Genomic DNA, 15949 nt, shown 5'->3' on the forward strand with positions numbered 1-15949 from the left:
TTTATTGGAGATAAGAGCCTCACAAACCTTCCTGCTCTGGCTGGCTTTGAACTGTGATCCGCAGACTTAGCCCTCTGAGTAACTAGGATTATAGGTTTGAGCCACCAGTGCCTGGCTTTTCTTTTCTTTTCTTTTCTTTTTTTTTCTTTTTTTTGGCCAGTCCTGGGCCTTGGACTCAGGGCCTGAGCACCTTCCCTGGCTTCTTCCCGCTCAAGGCTAGCACTCTGCCACCTGAGCCACAGCGCCCCTTCTGGCCGTTTTCCATATATGTGGTGCTGGGGAATTGAACCGAGAGCTTCATGTATAGGAGGCAAGCACTCTTGCCACTAGGCCATATTCCCAGCCCCATGCCTGGCTTTTCTTAACAACAACAACAACGTAATATATATTTCAGGATTATAAAAATAGCCAAGTGCAGGTGGCTTATGCCCATCATCCTAGCTGTTCAGGAAGCTGAAAGCTGAGGATCATTTTTCACAGCTAGCATGGGCAGAAAATGAGACTGCTAAAAAGCCAGAAGTAGAGCTTGGTCTTAAGTGGTATAGTGCCAGCCTTGAATGAAAAAGCTAAGAGGGCTGGGGATATGGCCTAGTGGCGAGAGAGCTTGCCTCATATACATGAGGCCCTGGGTTCGATTCCCCAGCACCACATATACAGAAAACGGCCAGAAGTGGCGCTGTGGCTCAGGTGGCAGAGTGCTAGCCTTGAGCAAAAGGAAGCCAGGGGGCTGGGGATATGGCCTAGTGGCAAGAGTGCTTGCCTCGTATACACATAGGCCCTGGGTTCGATTCCCCAGCACCACATATACAGAAAATGGCCAGAAGTGGCGCTGTGGCTCAAGTGGCAGAGTGCTAGCCTTGAGCAGGAAGAAGCCAGGGACAGTGCTCAGGCCCTGAGTCCAAGCCCCAGGACTGGCAAAAAAAAAAAAAAAAAAAAAAAGGAAGCCAGGGACAGTGCTCAGGCCCTGAGTCCAAGGCCCAGGACTGGCCAAAAAAAAAAAAAAAAAGAAAAAGCTAAGAGAAGTGTCCAGGCTCTGAATTCAAGTCCTAGGATTGGCACAAAAAGAAAAGAACTTATAAAATAAAATAGCATAGCAATAAAATAACAGAAATAGGGACAAAAAGATCCTTTTATTATTATTTTCATTCTAGGGCCAAATCCAGATGTTTACACATGTTTACACCCTCTACCACTGATCCCTTCCTCCCCTCCTCCACAATCCGACCTTTGGGATTTGAGCTGTGCCTTGCCACCCAGGCAATCAATCTGTGTCCTTGAGGAAATTATAGTGCGCTAAACTTGCCACTTCTATAAACTGCAAGCCCTCCTGTCTGCTGAGGTCATGGCATGTAAGGACTGTAAGAAGGCTTCAAAGGCCCCCCCAAAAATTGTAAAAATTGTGTATATGAAGCATGTGAAGGGTCCTCATATCTCTAAGGGAAAGATAGTAATTTAATCTGCAATCACTGTACCTGAGTTAAAAAGTGACTAAATCAGGTGTTGTTGGTTATTTGCTCCTGGTTCTTTGGACTTTTCCTTCTTGATTTTGACTGGTAATTATTAATTGATGTAATCTTCACTAGTTTGCAAGTTCCACCAAGCAGGGCTGCTCTGTGTTGTCCTGGCATTTTGCATTCAACAGCTGTTGAATGAATACATCCTTTTATATAGTTTATACAGTTTACTAGCTGATGAGCTAAGGGTGAGCATTTTGCATTTATTTATGGCCTCATTTAATTCTCAAAGTGAAAGCATAGGTATCGGCCATCCCAGAGGACCATGCGGAGATAATCACAGACAGGAGAAGAAAGTTCATAAGGAGGTTTATTAGTGGGACCATAGTTCCCATAGGAGAGGGAGCTACATGGCGCCTGCACCTTATCCAGGTGGCAGCTTCTCTCCGGGGGTAAAGGGGAAGTAGTTACTAGTGAGTAGGAGTGGCTCATTAGGTATGGGTGGATCTGGAGGCTAGTGGGAGGAGCTGAGGACCTGAGGCTAGGGAAATGCTAACATTCCCCCATTTGTTGTTTATTAATAACAGAGGAGGGGTACCAGGCCGGAAGTATGGGCGGAGGTTGTCTCTTCTGGAGCTATTTCCTGCTGAAAAGGGGCGAAGTAGTCAGGGGTCCCTGATTTGTCATTTGGCCTGGTAACGTCCAGTTTGGTTGGTAAAAGTCCTCATCATTTCCATGAGAATGGTTATCAAGGCCAATGGGTGTCATGGTCTCCTCTGGCTACCTCCTGCAGCTTGGGCACATCAAGGAGTCCCTGGGCTTGGGGTCTTTAGGGTCCAGATCTCTGCTCCATAGTTCCTTGTTGTCAGGTTTGACCTCATCCTGAAGGTCTAGGTGCTTATTGCTCTGATAGTGTGTCCCAGTTGGCATTCACGGGGTTTGAACTCAAGGCGTGGGCACTGTCCCTGAGCACTTCTGCTCGGAGCTAGTGCTCTACCACTTGAGCCACAGTGTCCCTTTCAGCATTTGGCTGGTTCTCTTGAGCCATGCTTCCAGTCTGGCTCTTTGCTGGTTAGTTGGGAGATGGAGTTTTAGAGGGATATATTTTTTTTTTCTGCCCAGGCTGGCTTCAAACTGTAATCCAAGGAGTCTTAGATATAAAAGCCCTTTTTATTTCCAATTAAAGCAACAGGAGAACAATAGGAATAGAGATTACCTATAACTTGTTGAGAATTGTCCAACAAATACTTGCCAGAGTTCTGCTGTAACACTTAGAGAACAGCAGACTGAATGAGATCCATGTGCCATCAAATCAAATCATCATTTACTGGAAGGTGGAAGAGAACACAAATGAATAACAAGCAAGAGGGCAAAGGGTCAGGACAATGTAAAAGTCTCAGCTTCAACAGATCCGAAGTGGCTGTGTCTTCCATCCCAAATCAGCAAGCTTTGTTAGTCAGGTGTGATGGAGAGAGGCAGGAGAGATGGGTTGGATCTGGGTGAGGCAGTAGTGGCATTCAGAGTCCCCTGGATAGATTGTCACACTTCCTTCCCTCCCTTCGTTCCTTTGTTCCTTCCCTTCCTTCCTTCCTGACATGATGTCACTATGTAGTTCAGGCTCACCTTGAATGTGAGTTCCTCTGGCTCAGCCTCCTGAGTACTTGTGAAAGCACAAAAAAAGGCCTGTGGTAAGCAATGAGGGAAAAGGCTCCCCACTAACAGAGGTTCTGCATCCCTCACCATGGTCTTGAGCAGTCCTGTATGCAAGGTCCCAGACATCACAGCACCATGACTTTGAGAAGTCACACATTGGGGCCCCTGGGCATGATTTCATGGTCCATTTTTCCACTTGCATATGAACAACAGGCTGATTGGATTCCCAAAGTGTGTTTGGGAATGGGCACCCAATCAGAGAGGCTGAAGGAGGCATGGAGAGCTTGTAAAGGTGGCATGGGGTCTCTGATTGGGTTTGGGGACTGAATGGCCCACAGGCTGTCCAATGATGGAGAGTCACTTAGCTCTCTCCTAAAGACACCTTACTTACCCATGCACAATGCACCTCAGGCTGAGTTCTCCCTTGAGACCCCTCCTATCCAGCAGGAGCTATTTAAAAAAAAATCTTTTTCTTCCATAAATCTTTTCCCTTTTACTTTTTCTTCTGGGTCTGGGGATTCATTCTTTGACACCACAGAGACAAAGGATGCAAGTGTTGCAGTTTTTCAGTACCACTTGGAATTATAAGTGTGCACCACCATATGCAGCTGGAGTTCCATTTTACAGAAGAGAAAAGTAGGGGCTGTGACAGGTGAGAAGTCTTGTTTGGGTGAGGGGGATGGGGCCAACAACTAGAATCACAGTGAGAAAGCAAACTCAATTTTATTAGACCTAAAGACTGCTCTACTTCCCTCCTGGGACCTCCCAATAATGCTAACCACCTCACATCATGGCCTTCACCCTTCCATGGCTCTTTGAGAGGAAGGTTTCATCCATCAAGTTCCTTTATGGGTCAGTGCTACTTGAGAACAATGTTCACTTGATGAATGCAAAGAAAGTTATGAATTTGGGGCTGGGAATATGGCCTAGTGGCAAGAGTGCTTGCCTCGCATACATGAAGCCCTGGGTTCAATTCCTCAGCACCACATATATAGAAAACAGCCAGAAGTGGCACTGTGGCTCAAGTGGCAAAAAGAAGCCAGTGACAGCGCTCAGGCCCTGAGTTCAAAGCCCAGGACTGGCAAAAAAAAAAAAGGAAGTTATGAATTTGTCACTGGGGCTCAGAATTGCAAGATCATGTCCCTTTGGGCTGGTAAATAATATGGGCCTCTCTGGAGTAATCTTAGTGACAGGACATCTCATGAGTATTAGAAAGAATGTGTATAATCTTTATCTTGTTTCTTATTGAGATGCATTGAGCTTTATTTCTCATTTGGACTAAAGCATGTGAGTCAATTAAGCATGGGTTTAAGTATGAAATGCCCTCCAGACACACAAAAGGCTCATCTTGTGTTGAAGTTCTGGTGCCTAGCTAGTAGATGAAGAGGTGATTGAACTAGATAGGCCTTGGTGGTTCATGCTTGTAATTCTAGCTACTTAGGAGGATGAACTCTGAGCATCAAGGTTCAAAGCCAGCCTGAGCAGAAAAATCTCTAATTAACCAGCTAAAAGGTAGAAGTGGAAGTGTGGCTCAAGTGGTTGAGTGCCAGCTTTGAGTAAAAATGGCACTCCAGAGTATAAGGCCCTGAGCTAAAGCCCAGTACCAAGACACACACACACACACACACACACACACACACACACACACACACACACGGAGGTGATTTGGTCATGAGGGCTCTAGCTTAATCAATGAATTAATTTGATGAACTCATAATTTGATGGCTTTATTGGGATGTGGTAGAAATGAAGAGGTCAAGTAAGAACATCACTGGTAGCCTCTTTTAAAAATTTTCTTAGTGATTTTAATTCTTTTGGTATATCTAAATGTCAGAAATGAACATATTCATATAAAACTCTAGAAAATTTACAATGGTTTGATCATTGGCCAGTAACTCATATTCTTACTTTGAAAGTTTCTATTGTAACATATGTCAAAGTGCATTCTTGCAGCTAATCAAGAGTAGGATGTGTGTGTGTGTGTGTGTGTGTGTGTGCACGCGCACTAATACTGAGGCTTGAACTCTCGCTTTTAGTATTTTTCTATTATAATCTTTCAGTTATACTGGTAGAAAAACAACAAAAGACAGCTTAGTTTAAAAAAAGAGGAAAATAACGAGATTTCACCACCCAGAGAGAAGTAGAAGTACAATTACATATTAAATAAGTAGTCATTTTAGGTATTTTTCTTTCTTGTAGGTAGACAGCCATTATTACCTCTCAATGAACACTAGAGGGCACCCTAATACCTTTCGCCTCATTTATGCTGGCTATACACAATTTTACTTTTTTTTTTCTTCCTGCAACAAAGATAGCACAATCTCATTTGTTTCTACAGGTTGAATGTCCTTTATTCAAAAGTGTTAGGACAATGGAATTCCACTAAAATATACTTTTTTTTTTTTTGCCAATCCTGGGGCTTGAACTTAGGGCCTGAGCACTGTCCCTGAGCTTATTTTGTTCAAGGCTAGCACTCTACCACTTGAGCCACACCACTTCTGGCTTTTTCTGTTTATGTGGTGCTAAGGAATTGAACCCAGGGGCTTCAGGCATGTTAGGCTACCACTAAGCCACATTCCCAAGCCCAATATACAACTTCATGTGTGTGTGCACGCCTGTGTGTGTGTGTGTGTGTGTGTATATCTGTTAAAGATAAAAACTAATAATGAACCAGGCACTGGTGGGGCTTATATGTGTAATCCAAGCTCTTAGGAAGCTGAAATCTGAGAATTACAGTTCAAATCTAGTCCAGGTAGAAAAGTCTATGAGACTCTTAGCTCCAGTTAACCACTAAAAGCTGAAAAAGAAGCTGTAGCTCAAGTGGTAAAGCACTAGCTTTCAGCAAACATGTTCAGGGATGGCACTCAGGCCCTGAGTCCAAGCCTCAGGATCTGCACCAAAAATTTTTGTAAAAATTAAAAAACCTAATTATTAAAAATTAAAATTAATTTAAAAAACTAATAACGAAAAAATGCTTGGGACCAAAAGTCTTTCAGATTTTCAAACATCTGCATATAAATAATGAGATAGCGGGCTGGAAATATGGCCTAACAGTAGAGTGCTTGCTTCACATACATAAAGCCCTGGGTTCAATTCCTCAGCACCACATATACAGAAAAAGTCAGAAGTGGCGCTGTGGCTCAAGTGGCAGAGTGCTAGCCTTGAACAAAAAAAAAAAAAGGGGCTGGGGATATAGCCTAGTGGCAAGAGTGCCTGCCTCGGATACACGAGGCCCTAGGTTCGATTCCCCAGCACCACATATACAGAAAACGGCCAGAAGCGGCGCTGTGGCTCAAGTGGCAGAGTGCTAGCCTTGAGCGGGAAGAAGCCAGGGACAGTGCTCAGGCCCTGAGTCCAAGGCCCAGGACTGGCCAAAAAAAAAAAAAAGAAGAAGAAGAAGAAGCCAGGAACAGTGCTCAGGCTCTGAGTCCAAGGGCCAGGACTGGCAAAAAAGTAAATAAAAAATAAATTTAAAAAATGATAGAATTAAAAAAAATATTTTTCTCTACTTTGTTTTGTTGTTGATACAGGGATTTGAACTCAGGGCTATGCACATGCTAGGCTGGTGTTCTACCATTTGAAAAACACCTCCAGTTCTGTTTTGCTAGTTATTTTAGAGATAGAGTCTAGCAAACTTCTTTACCCAAGCAGGACTCAAACCTCAGTCCTCCAGATCTCAGCCTCTTAAGTAGCTAGAATTACAGGCATGACCCATTAGCTCCTGGCTAAGGTTTAGCTTTTTTTGTTTTTCTGTCAGCTTGAACTCAAGGACTGAGCACTGTCTCTGAGCTTCTTTGTGCTCGAGGCTAGCACTCTATCACTTGAACCACATTGTCATTTCTGTCATTTTCTGAGTAGTTTATTGGAGTTAGAGTTTCACGAACTTTCTTGCCTACTGGCTCTGAACCACGATCCTCAGATCTCAGCCTCCTGAGTAGTTAGGATTACAAGGTGAGCCACCAGTACCTCGTCTAAGGTTTAATTTTTTAGTGAGCTAAGATAGTGGGTGCCCAAGCAATTTGACTTCTTAATTGATAGCTGCTAGACTCTTCTGTGATGCCTCAGTTTTTTCCAGGGAAGGGCCAGGTGCCAAGCAGTCAGCTGTATTGCTCTATGGACACCTGAGGAAGCTACAAAGCAACCACAGCTGTGACCATCTTTGGCTCCTGAAGGGAATGTTCAGCCACGGCTGTTTCAAATGGCTTCTTCCAGAGGTTTTCTTTTCCATCAGAAGATTCAATGAACTCTTTATTATTCTGTAGCCATTTCTACCTAGGCTAGAAAAGCACTTCCCCCGATGGCCCAATCAAAGGCCTATGATTGGCCCAAACACAGATCTTCATTCACATGATGGGCTACTTTACTTGGTCCAAGTGCAGTCTTTCATGTGCATTAGAGACAGATACAACTAGTCCTTCGTTTGCATGAAGATCAGGTACTCTTGCCACATTCCCTTTCTGTCTGTATGACAGTATGGGTACCGTAAAAACAGCAGTAGCAACTAGAAGGCAGTCAAAGCAGAACAATGTGAATTCTAGGCCTAGATTAAGTCCACTTATGCTAGGCAGGAGAGTTGTAAACCTTGTTGCTTTAAGGCTGAGGTACCTCTACCCTAGGCTTTTACAAATGTGGTAAAACTACAAGATACCATCTGCTGCTTCCTGCCTCCCATTGCTGCTGGAAGCTGAGAATTATACTAGCTGACAGTTGCTGGAGCCACTAACAATTAATGCAAAAAACCTCCCATTAGGTGCCTAGAACCATTGTACTCTGGTTTCTAAAGCTTTATTTGTTTTGTTTTTGTTGCCAGTCCTGGGGTTGGACTCAGGGCCTGAGCACTTCCTTTTGCTCAAGGCTAGCACTCTACCTCTTGAGCCACAGTACCACTTCTGGCTTTTTTCTATATATGTGGTGCTGAGGGCTTCATGTATATGAGGCGAGCACTTTACCACTAGGCCATATTCCCAGCCCCTGGTTTCTACAGCTTTATACTAGAGGTCTAGTACAGCCTTAGTTTCTAACCACACCACCCATGGCCTTCCTGGAAAAGGTTCTACCCTGGAGACTGAGAGCAGACACTCCAAGCCACAACTCTTACCTTCCACCATCTCAGGTGACAGAAAGCTTCAGCTTGGTATATGGGGCAAAAGTGAGAAGCCCTTGTGAGTCATCTTTTGCCATGACAACGAGAGAGAGAGAGAGAGAGAGAGAGAGAGAGAGAGAGAGAGAGAGAGAGAGAGAGAGAGAGAGAGAGATCCTCAGAAAAATTGCATAGATCTCAGGAAGTAGAAGTTACACAGAGGGCTGGGGATATGGCCTAGTGGCAAGAGTGCCTGCCTTGGATACACGAGGCCCTAGGTTCGATTCCCCAGCACCACATATACAGAAAACGGCCAGAAGCGGCGCTGTGGCTCAAGTGGCAGAGTGCTAGCCTTGAGCGGGAAGAAGCCAGGGACAGTGCTCAGGCCCTGAGTCCAAGGCCCAGGACTGGCCAAAAAAAAAAAAAAAAAAGAAGTTACACAGAGATGGCAGGATGGCTTTGAAGATGTGGAGGATGGAATCATGCGATAATCTAGGGGCAGAGCCTTCAGGACAGATCCCTGACCATGGCCAAGGCTCCAGGGGAACCCGCCCAACTTGTGAAAGAGCAAGTAGGGCAGGGTGGGTGGCAAAGGAAGAATGAGGGAGAACAGAGGCAAGCCATGAGGGACTCGATTATGCAATGCCTTGTGGTCCCTGGGAAGGCCTTGGTCTTTGACTCTGACTGAATAGGAGAGGAATCATTAGAGAAAGCGCCATGATCATCCTGGCTGCTAGGTGAGGGTAGGCAAGGTAGCTCCTGGAGAAACTCTGGGGCAATGGTGGCTTGCCCAAGCATGAGGACCCTGGAGATGAGTAGGTCAGATGATGGAGTTTTTATTTTTTGTGCTGTTACTGAACACAAAACTTGGTACTCTATCACTTGGTGTTTTGCTCAAGACTAGCACTCTACCACTTGAGCCATAGCCCCACTTCAAGCTTTTTGCTGATTTGTTGGAGATAAGGGTCTCACAGACTTTTCTGCCCAGTCTGGTTTCAAATCTTGATTCTCAGATCTCAGCTTCCTGAGTAACTGGGTTTACAGGAGTGATCCACTAGTACCCAGTGAGATCTATTCACTTTTGGGCACCAGGAAGCAAACAGAGACAGGAAAGAATCTGAGACCCAAAATCTCCATCAAACCCATACTCTAAATGACGCAACTGTTTTACTAGGCCCTGCCTTCTAAAGGTTCCATCACCTCCCATAGTACCACAGGCTAGGGACCCAACCTTTAGCATATGAGCTTTTGGGGGACATTTATGATCCAAGCTACAGCATGGAGTAAGATTGAGCTTCATCTGAAAAACAAGCTTGGGCTGGGAATGTGGCTTAGTGGTAGAGCGCTTGCCTAGCATGCATGAAGCCCTGGTTTCAATTCCTCAGCACCACATAAACAGAAAAAGCTGCAAGTAGATCTGTGGCACAAGTGGTAGAGTGCTAGCCCTGAGAAAAAAGAAGCCAGGGACAGTGCCCAGGCCCTGAGTTCAAGCCCCAGGACTGGCAAAAAAATTCTTGGTGTACCTGCCCAGCCCTACAATCCCCATTCAAGAACCCCCTGCCAGGCAATGTGGCCGAATGCTAGGCACTAGGCTCAAGGACATAGACAGGACTGGAAGGAGTGCTTGCCTAACATGCAGAAGGCCCCCAACTTTTTTTAAAACCCAAATAACAAAACAAAACAAAAACCCCAGCAAAGCTGTGGGAGTGAAGCTGAGGCAGACTTCCTTTCTTGTACACAAATAAGATGTTACACCCACTATTTTGAAACTTGTGATTTTCCAACTCTCATTATCATTATCATAATCTTCCTATGCTAGTACATGCAGGGCTATCATATTTTGTTAAAGTTTGAGCAGTATTCTATGAAGTCAGTGTGTGTGTGTGTGTGTGTGTGTGTGTGTGTGTGAGAGAGAGAGAGAGAGAGAGAGAGAGAGAGAGAGAGACTGTGTGTGTATAATTTTTTTTTTTTGAGACCAGTTCTCACTATGTAGACTAGGATGGCCTGGAATGTAAGATCCTCCTGCCTCTACCTCCCAAGTGCTAGGATTACAGGTATGTGCTACCATGTTCACTAAATGGATGAACTGGTTAACCAACATTTTTTTTTTCTATGACTGTGTGGTGCTGGGGATGGAAATCAGAGCATTGCACATATTAGGCAAGTACTCTGCCACTGAGCTGTACTCCATCTTCCATCTTCTTTTATTTAATTAAAAAAATTTTTTTTACCCATCCTGGGGCTTGAACTCAGGGCCTGGGCACTGTCCCTGAGCTTCTTTTGTTCAAGGCTAGCATGCTACCACTTGAGCCACAGCACCATTTCTAGCCTTTTCTGTTTATGTGGTATTGAGGAATCAAACCCAGGGCTTCATGCATGCTAGGCAAGCACTCTACCACTAAGCCACATTCCCAGCCCTAGTTTTTAAGAATTTATTAAAAGATTTCTTGGGCCAGGTGCTGGTGGCTCACATCTGTAATCATAAAAGTGGGACAGACTCTTTATCTCTAACTACAAACATCCAGAAGTGGAGCTATGGCTCAAGTGGTAGAGTGCTAGTTGTTTTTTTTTTCAAGCCAGTCCTGGGACTTGAACTCAGGGCCTGAGCACTGTGCCTGGCTTCTTTTTGCTCGAGGCTAGAATTGAGAGCTAGTTTTGAGCATAAAAGCTCAGGGACAGTGCCCAGGCCCTGAGTTCAAGCTCCAGGACAGGCACACACAAAAAAAAAGATTCCCAGGAAGCCTGGGTACTCATGGAAGGATTGACCTCCACCCTCTTGCCTCAGGCCCATACAGACCCAGCTGAACCTCAAGGAGGGAACCTGCTTTGATATGAAGAAAGGACATTTCACCTAGGCCCAGTTGTAAACAACCCCTTGTGGGCCAAACTTGCTAGACCTAGTGGTGCTTTCACTAACCTCTGCCTCCTGGCTCAGACCTCTTATAAGCCTGGTCCCAAATTCACCCCCTGCACAACCTCCAAGCTGGCAGGAAGGTCTGTGCCCCTCCCTGTTCCTCAATAAACAGTTTTCGCCTGTTGAAAATCGAGTCTTGCCTATTCCTTTTCCATTCTCCTCCATTTTCCTAACACTCATGGTTGATGCCTGTAACCTTAGCTACTCAGGAGGCTTGATTTGAGGATTCTAGTTCAAAACCAGGGCAGGCAGTAAAGTCCATATGACACTCTGATCTTTTATCTCTAATTAAAAATCTAGAAGTGGATTTGTGGCTCAGATGGTAGAGCACCACCAGCCTTGAGCAAAAAAGCTAAGGGACGGTCCATAGGTCCTGAGTTGAAGCCCTAGGACCATTACACATACAATTTTTTTTTTTTCCCTTAGAAGACCCTTGCTGCGGGGCTGGGAATATGGCCTAGTGGTAAAAATGCTCACCTCATATAAATGAAGCGCGGGGTTCAATTCCCTAGCACCACATATATAGAAAAGGCCAGACAGAAGTGGTGCTGTGGGGCTGGGGATATAGCCTAGCGGCAAGAGTGCCTGCCTCGGATACACGAGGCCCTAGGTTCGATTCCCCAGCACCCACATATACAGAAAACGGCCAGAAGCGGCGCTGTGGCTCAAGTGGCAGAGTGCTAGCCTTGAGCGGGAAGAAGCCAGGGACAGTGCTCAGGCCCTGAGTCCAAGGCCCAGGACTGGCAAAAAAAAAAAAAAAAAAAAAGAAGTGGTGCTGTGACTCAAGCCCTGAGTCCAAGGCCCAGGACTGGTAAAAAAAAAAAAAAAAAAAAAAAAGACCCTTGCTGCTGCATTTGAGCAGACCTTAGGAGGGAATTTTAGAGAACTTGAGGCTTCGTTTTATGGTAAACAGTTGATTAACTGAGGGGGGCTTAGCCTGGAGGTGCAAAGACTAAGAAGTGACATGAGGCTTGTCCAAATTTCTCCAAGAGCTTTTGGGTGGGAATGGAACAGAGTTGTCCACCACATTCTGCAGAGCAGAATCAGCTCCAGGAAGTCCGAAGCTGTCTACTTGGTTTGTGACTCAAGAAAATGTTTTTCAAGCTGGGAACCAATGGCTCAGACCTGTAAACCCTAGCTACTTAGGCTGAGATCTTCAGTTTGAAGCCAGCCCAAACAGGAAAGTCCAAGAGACTCTTTTTTTGGTCAGTCATGGGGCTTGAACTCTGGGCCTGGGCACCATCTCTGAACTCTTCAGCTCAAGGCTAGAACTCTACTACTTGACTCACTGTGCCATTTCCTCAAGAGACTCTTATCGCCAATTAATCACAGCAAAAGCCAGAGGTAATGCTGTAGCTCTTAAGAGTGCTAGCCTTGAGCAAAAGGAGCTTAGGAACAGTACCCCCAGGCTTAGGACCAATTAAAAAAGGCAGGAGATGTTTTGGTTCTGGCTGGAAATTCTGGTCTCAGGAGGCCAGAAAACAGATCTCATAGTAGGAACATAGAAGGGCCATGTGGGACTTAGCGGGGAAAGAATTTTGGCTATTTGAAGGTATTTCAACTCTGAAATGCTGTTATTAGGCAAAGGTATAGAGAAAGATGGCACAGTGGACTTGCTGAGATGAGATATCTTAGAAGTTTGAGAATATTTTGGTGATGGAAGAATGTATACTTCAGGCCAACAGGACAGGCTGACTTGAGACACTGCGGGAGGAGAAGAGGATAGAAGGCTACAGAGAGAGGTTAGACCAAGCTATGGAATGCTTAACTTTTTGTCACTGTAGCAACATACCCGAGGCAATCAACTAAAAAAGAAGAGGGGTCTGGGTGTTAGTGATATATTACTTTCCTAGAATGTGTGAGGCCCCAGTTTCCATCCCCAGCACTAAAAAAAAAAGGAGTTAATATTTATTTTGGCTCAAAGTTCAGAGGTTTCAGAACCGGACACCTTATCTTGGCAGGCTGACAAAGTGTGATAATAACAAGGAAGTATAAAGTTCATATGATTCTAATTCAGTTGTGTATAGAGGAAGTCACTGAGGTTCAGAGTCAGGAAGAGATTTGTGGCTGTGTGTGTGCACGCATACGCTGGACACAGGTTTGAACTGAGGGCCTTGCAATCTCACTTAGCTTTCTTGCTCATGGCTGGTATTCTACAACTTGAGCCAGCCTTTTCTGCTCAAGGCTGATACTCTACCACTTGAGCCACACCTCCACTTCTGGCTTTTTGGTAGTTAACTGAATATAAGAGTCTCTTGGATTTGTCTGCCCAGGCTGGCTTCAAATCTCAAGCCTTAGATCTCAGCCTCCTGAATGTCTAGGATTATAGGTGTGAGCTGCCAGTGTTGTGCCAAGTTGCAAGACCACCCCCAAGAAGACCACCGAGATTCAGACACTCCGAAATGCAAAAGCAAGGCAAGGCTTTATTTAACGAGCTGCCAACTCGGGCCTCGTCCTACCCACCGACACAGCGGAGGTTAGGAGGAAGCCCCGAGCTGTGATTACACAGGGCTTATAAAGGCAAAGAACAAGGTTACAACAATCAGCTGTGCAAGCAAGATTAGAACACAGGTACAAATCTGATTGGCTCAGGGTTCGATTCTAAAATGGGGTTCACGTGGTGGGGCCTGACTTCAAAGTCTGGCACCTCATTTCCCCCTTTTTCTTTTTGGTACCTTGGGAGCCAATCATGGCTCCATTCTGTCCATTTCAATGGCTTGCATGTCTAGGGGATGATATAGAGGTAAGGCATGGGCCAGTAGTAACCAAAGGGCCTGTCACCATTTCTTGAAAGAATAGTCTCTGTACCTCTGTTTTGCATGCCTCTAGTTTATCCTGCCTCATCTTCCCAAAAACAACTCTGGTCCCTTGATTTTAAAGGGGGGCTGATGGGCGAAGATCATCCATCTTCTGTAACTTCTTCAGGCTGACTCAGGGGCGTAGACCTTACCTAGCCAGGAACCTATAACCTTAGTCTCAGTCTTGAGGCGAAGGCAAAGCAGCTGAGTTGGGTGCTTGGAGACCTCCCATGTTCCATCACGGTAGTTGTCATCCAGGGCAAAGGGGTCAGCTGGCCTGGCATGGAAGCAATGAACCCAAGTGGCGATGCTGTCTAGGGTCCCTTCCACCGTGGTTCTAAGGAGTTCAGTCTCCTGGGTAGGATTTCTTTCAGGATCTTCTTAGCCACTACATTCGCAGTCTCATGCTTTGTTGGATAGACTTCAACCCATCCTGAAAAGGTGTCTACAAAAACTAGCAAATATTTGTAATTTCTGTGAAATCTACTTCCCAATACACGCCTGGCCTATTCCCACAGAGGCGAGCTCCTTTAGTAATCTGTTGATTGGGGGCATTGGCAAGCTGACAGATCTTGCAATTTTTAACAATATACCTTTGCAGGCCTTTAACAGATCTCAATAAGGACACAATCTCAGGTCTACAAGCTTTCTTTACTAAACAGATGTATGAGCTTAAAATTCTCACTGCCAGTCAGGGCTTTGAGTAAATGTGGGGGGTGAGATTATAATCTAGCCTCTCATTTGACAAACTTACCCTTACCAACCACTATCACATATGACTGGCAAATTCCTGCCCAGTAGACAGACATGGGCATTGGAAAGGCATGCTTATGAACTATTCTTCTAGGACTTCCCGGCTTTAACTTTTGAAAGGCCAACAGTAGTGACTCTAGGATCTGACACCATCTCTGCCATCCAAGCAGTGGCTTACTGCCTCTGGATGCTCCATCACTTTTGTCCCAGGAGGAGTGACTTTTGACTTGGACTCAGGGCCTGAGTGCTGTCCCTCAGCTCTCCAGCTCAAGACTAGCACCGTACCACTTTTGAGCTCCACACCACTCCGTTCCCAGCACTCTGCTGGCTGATTACAGACAAGTCTCTCACAGGGACCTTTCTTTGTCCGGGCTGGCTTCGAACCGCAGATTCAGATCAATGATTCTTATAAGGGGCCACTTTACTCCAATTATAAGCAACAAGGTGGTCCACACAGAAGTAGTTTTTAAGCATGCTCTCTTACCTGGAACTTATTAAGGGTCAGTATTAGATCTTGACAAACTTGTAGGAATCACCTGTGCTTCTGTGGGCCTGCTGGAAACTGTTACAAAAAACCTACAAAGAAGCTGGAATGGCAATTAAACATTTTGGTAGCCATAATTCTCCCTTTCTCACTTTGCAATAATTATTTAGGACAATTTTACTTCCAAATTTACTTCCAAATTTCTTCCAAAAGGCTACAAAAACAAAACAATTAATACAAAAGGAGGAAAACACACAGGCCTGAGAACAAGAAAAGCTACGAGTTGGAGATCTCCCAAGCTGGCCCACAACCTCCTACAAGGGTGCAGAAGGAATGGACCCGAGTTGGCCCACAACCTCCTGGAAGAAGGAGTGGACCCGAGTTGGCCCACAACCTCCTGCAAGGGTGCAGAAGGAGTGGACCCGAGTTACGAGTTGGAGATCTCCCAAGTTGGCCCACAACCTCCTGCCAGGGTACAGGAGGAGTAGACCCAAGTTGGCCCACAACCTCCTGCCAGGGTACAGGAGGAGTAGACCCAAGCAAAAGCAAAACAGACAGACAAATTACAGGACAAGACAAATGAACAGCGCTGTTTTCTTACCTTCGGAGTCTGGGATCTCGGGGTCTCTGGGGCTATCCCGGACGAAACCCCAAATGTTGTGCCAAGTCGCAAGACCACCCCCAAGAACACCACCGAGATTCAGACACTCCGAAATGCAAAAGCAAGGCAAGGCTTTATTTAACGAGCTGCCAACTCGGGCCTCGTCCTACCCACCGACACAGCGGAGGTTAGGAGGAAGCCCCGAGCTGTGA

Source organism: Perognathus longimembris, chromosome 23 (assembly GCF_023159225.1).
Source record: "Perognathus longimembris pacificus isolate PPM17 chromosome 23, ASM2315922v1, whole genome shotgun sequence".
In the NCBI taxonomy this organism is placed as follows: domain Eukaryota; kingdom Metazoa; phylum Chordata; class Mammalia; order Rodentia; family Heteromyidae; genus Perognathus; species Perognathus longimembris.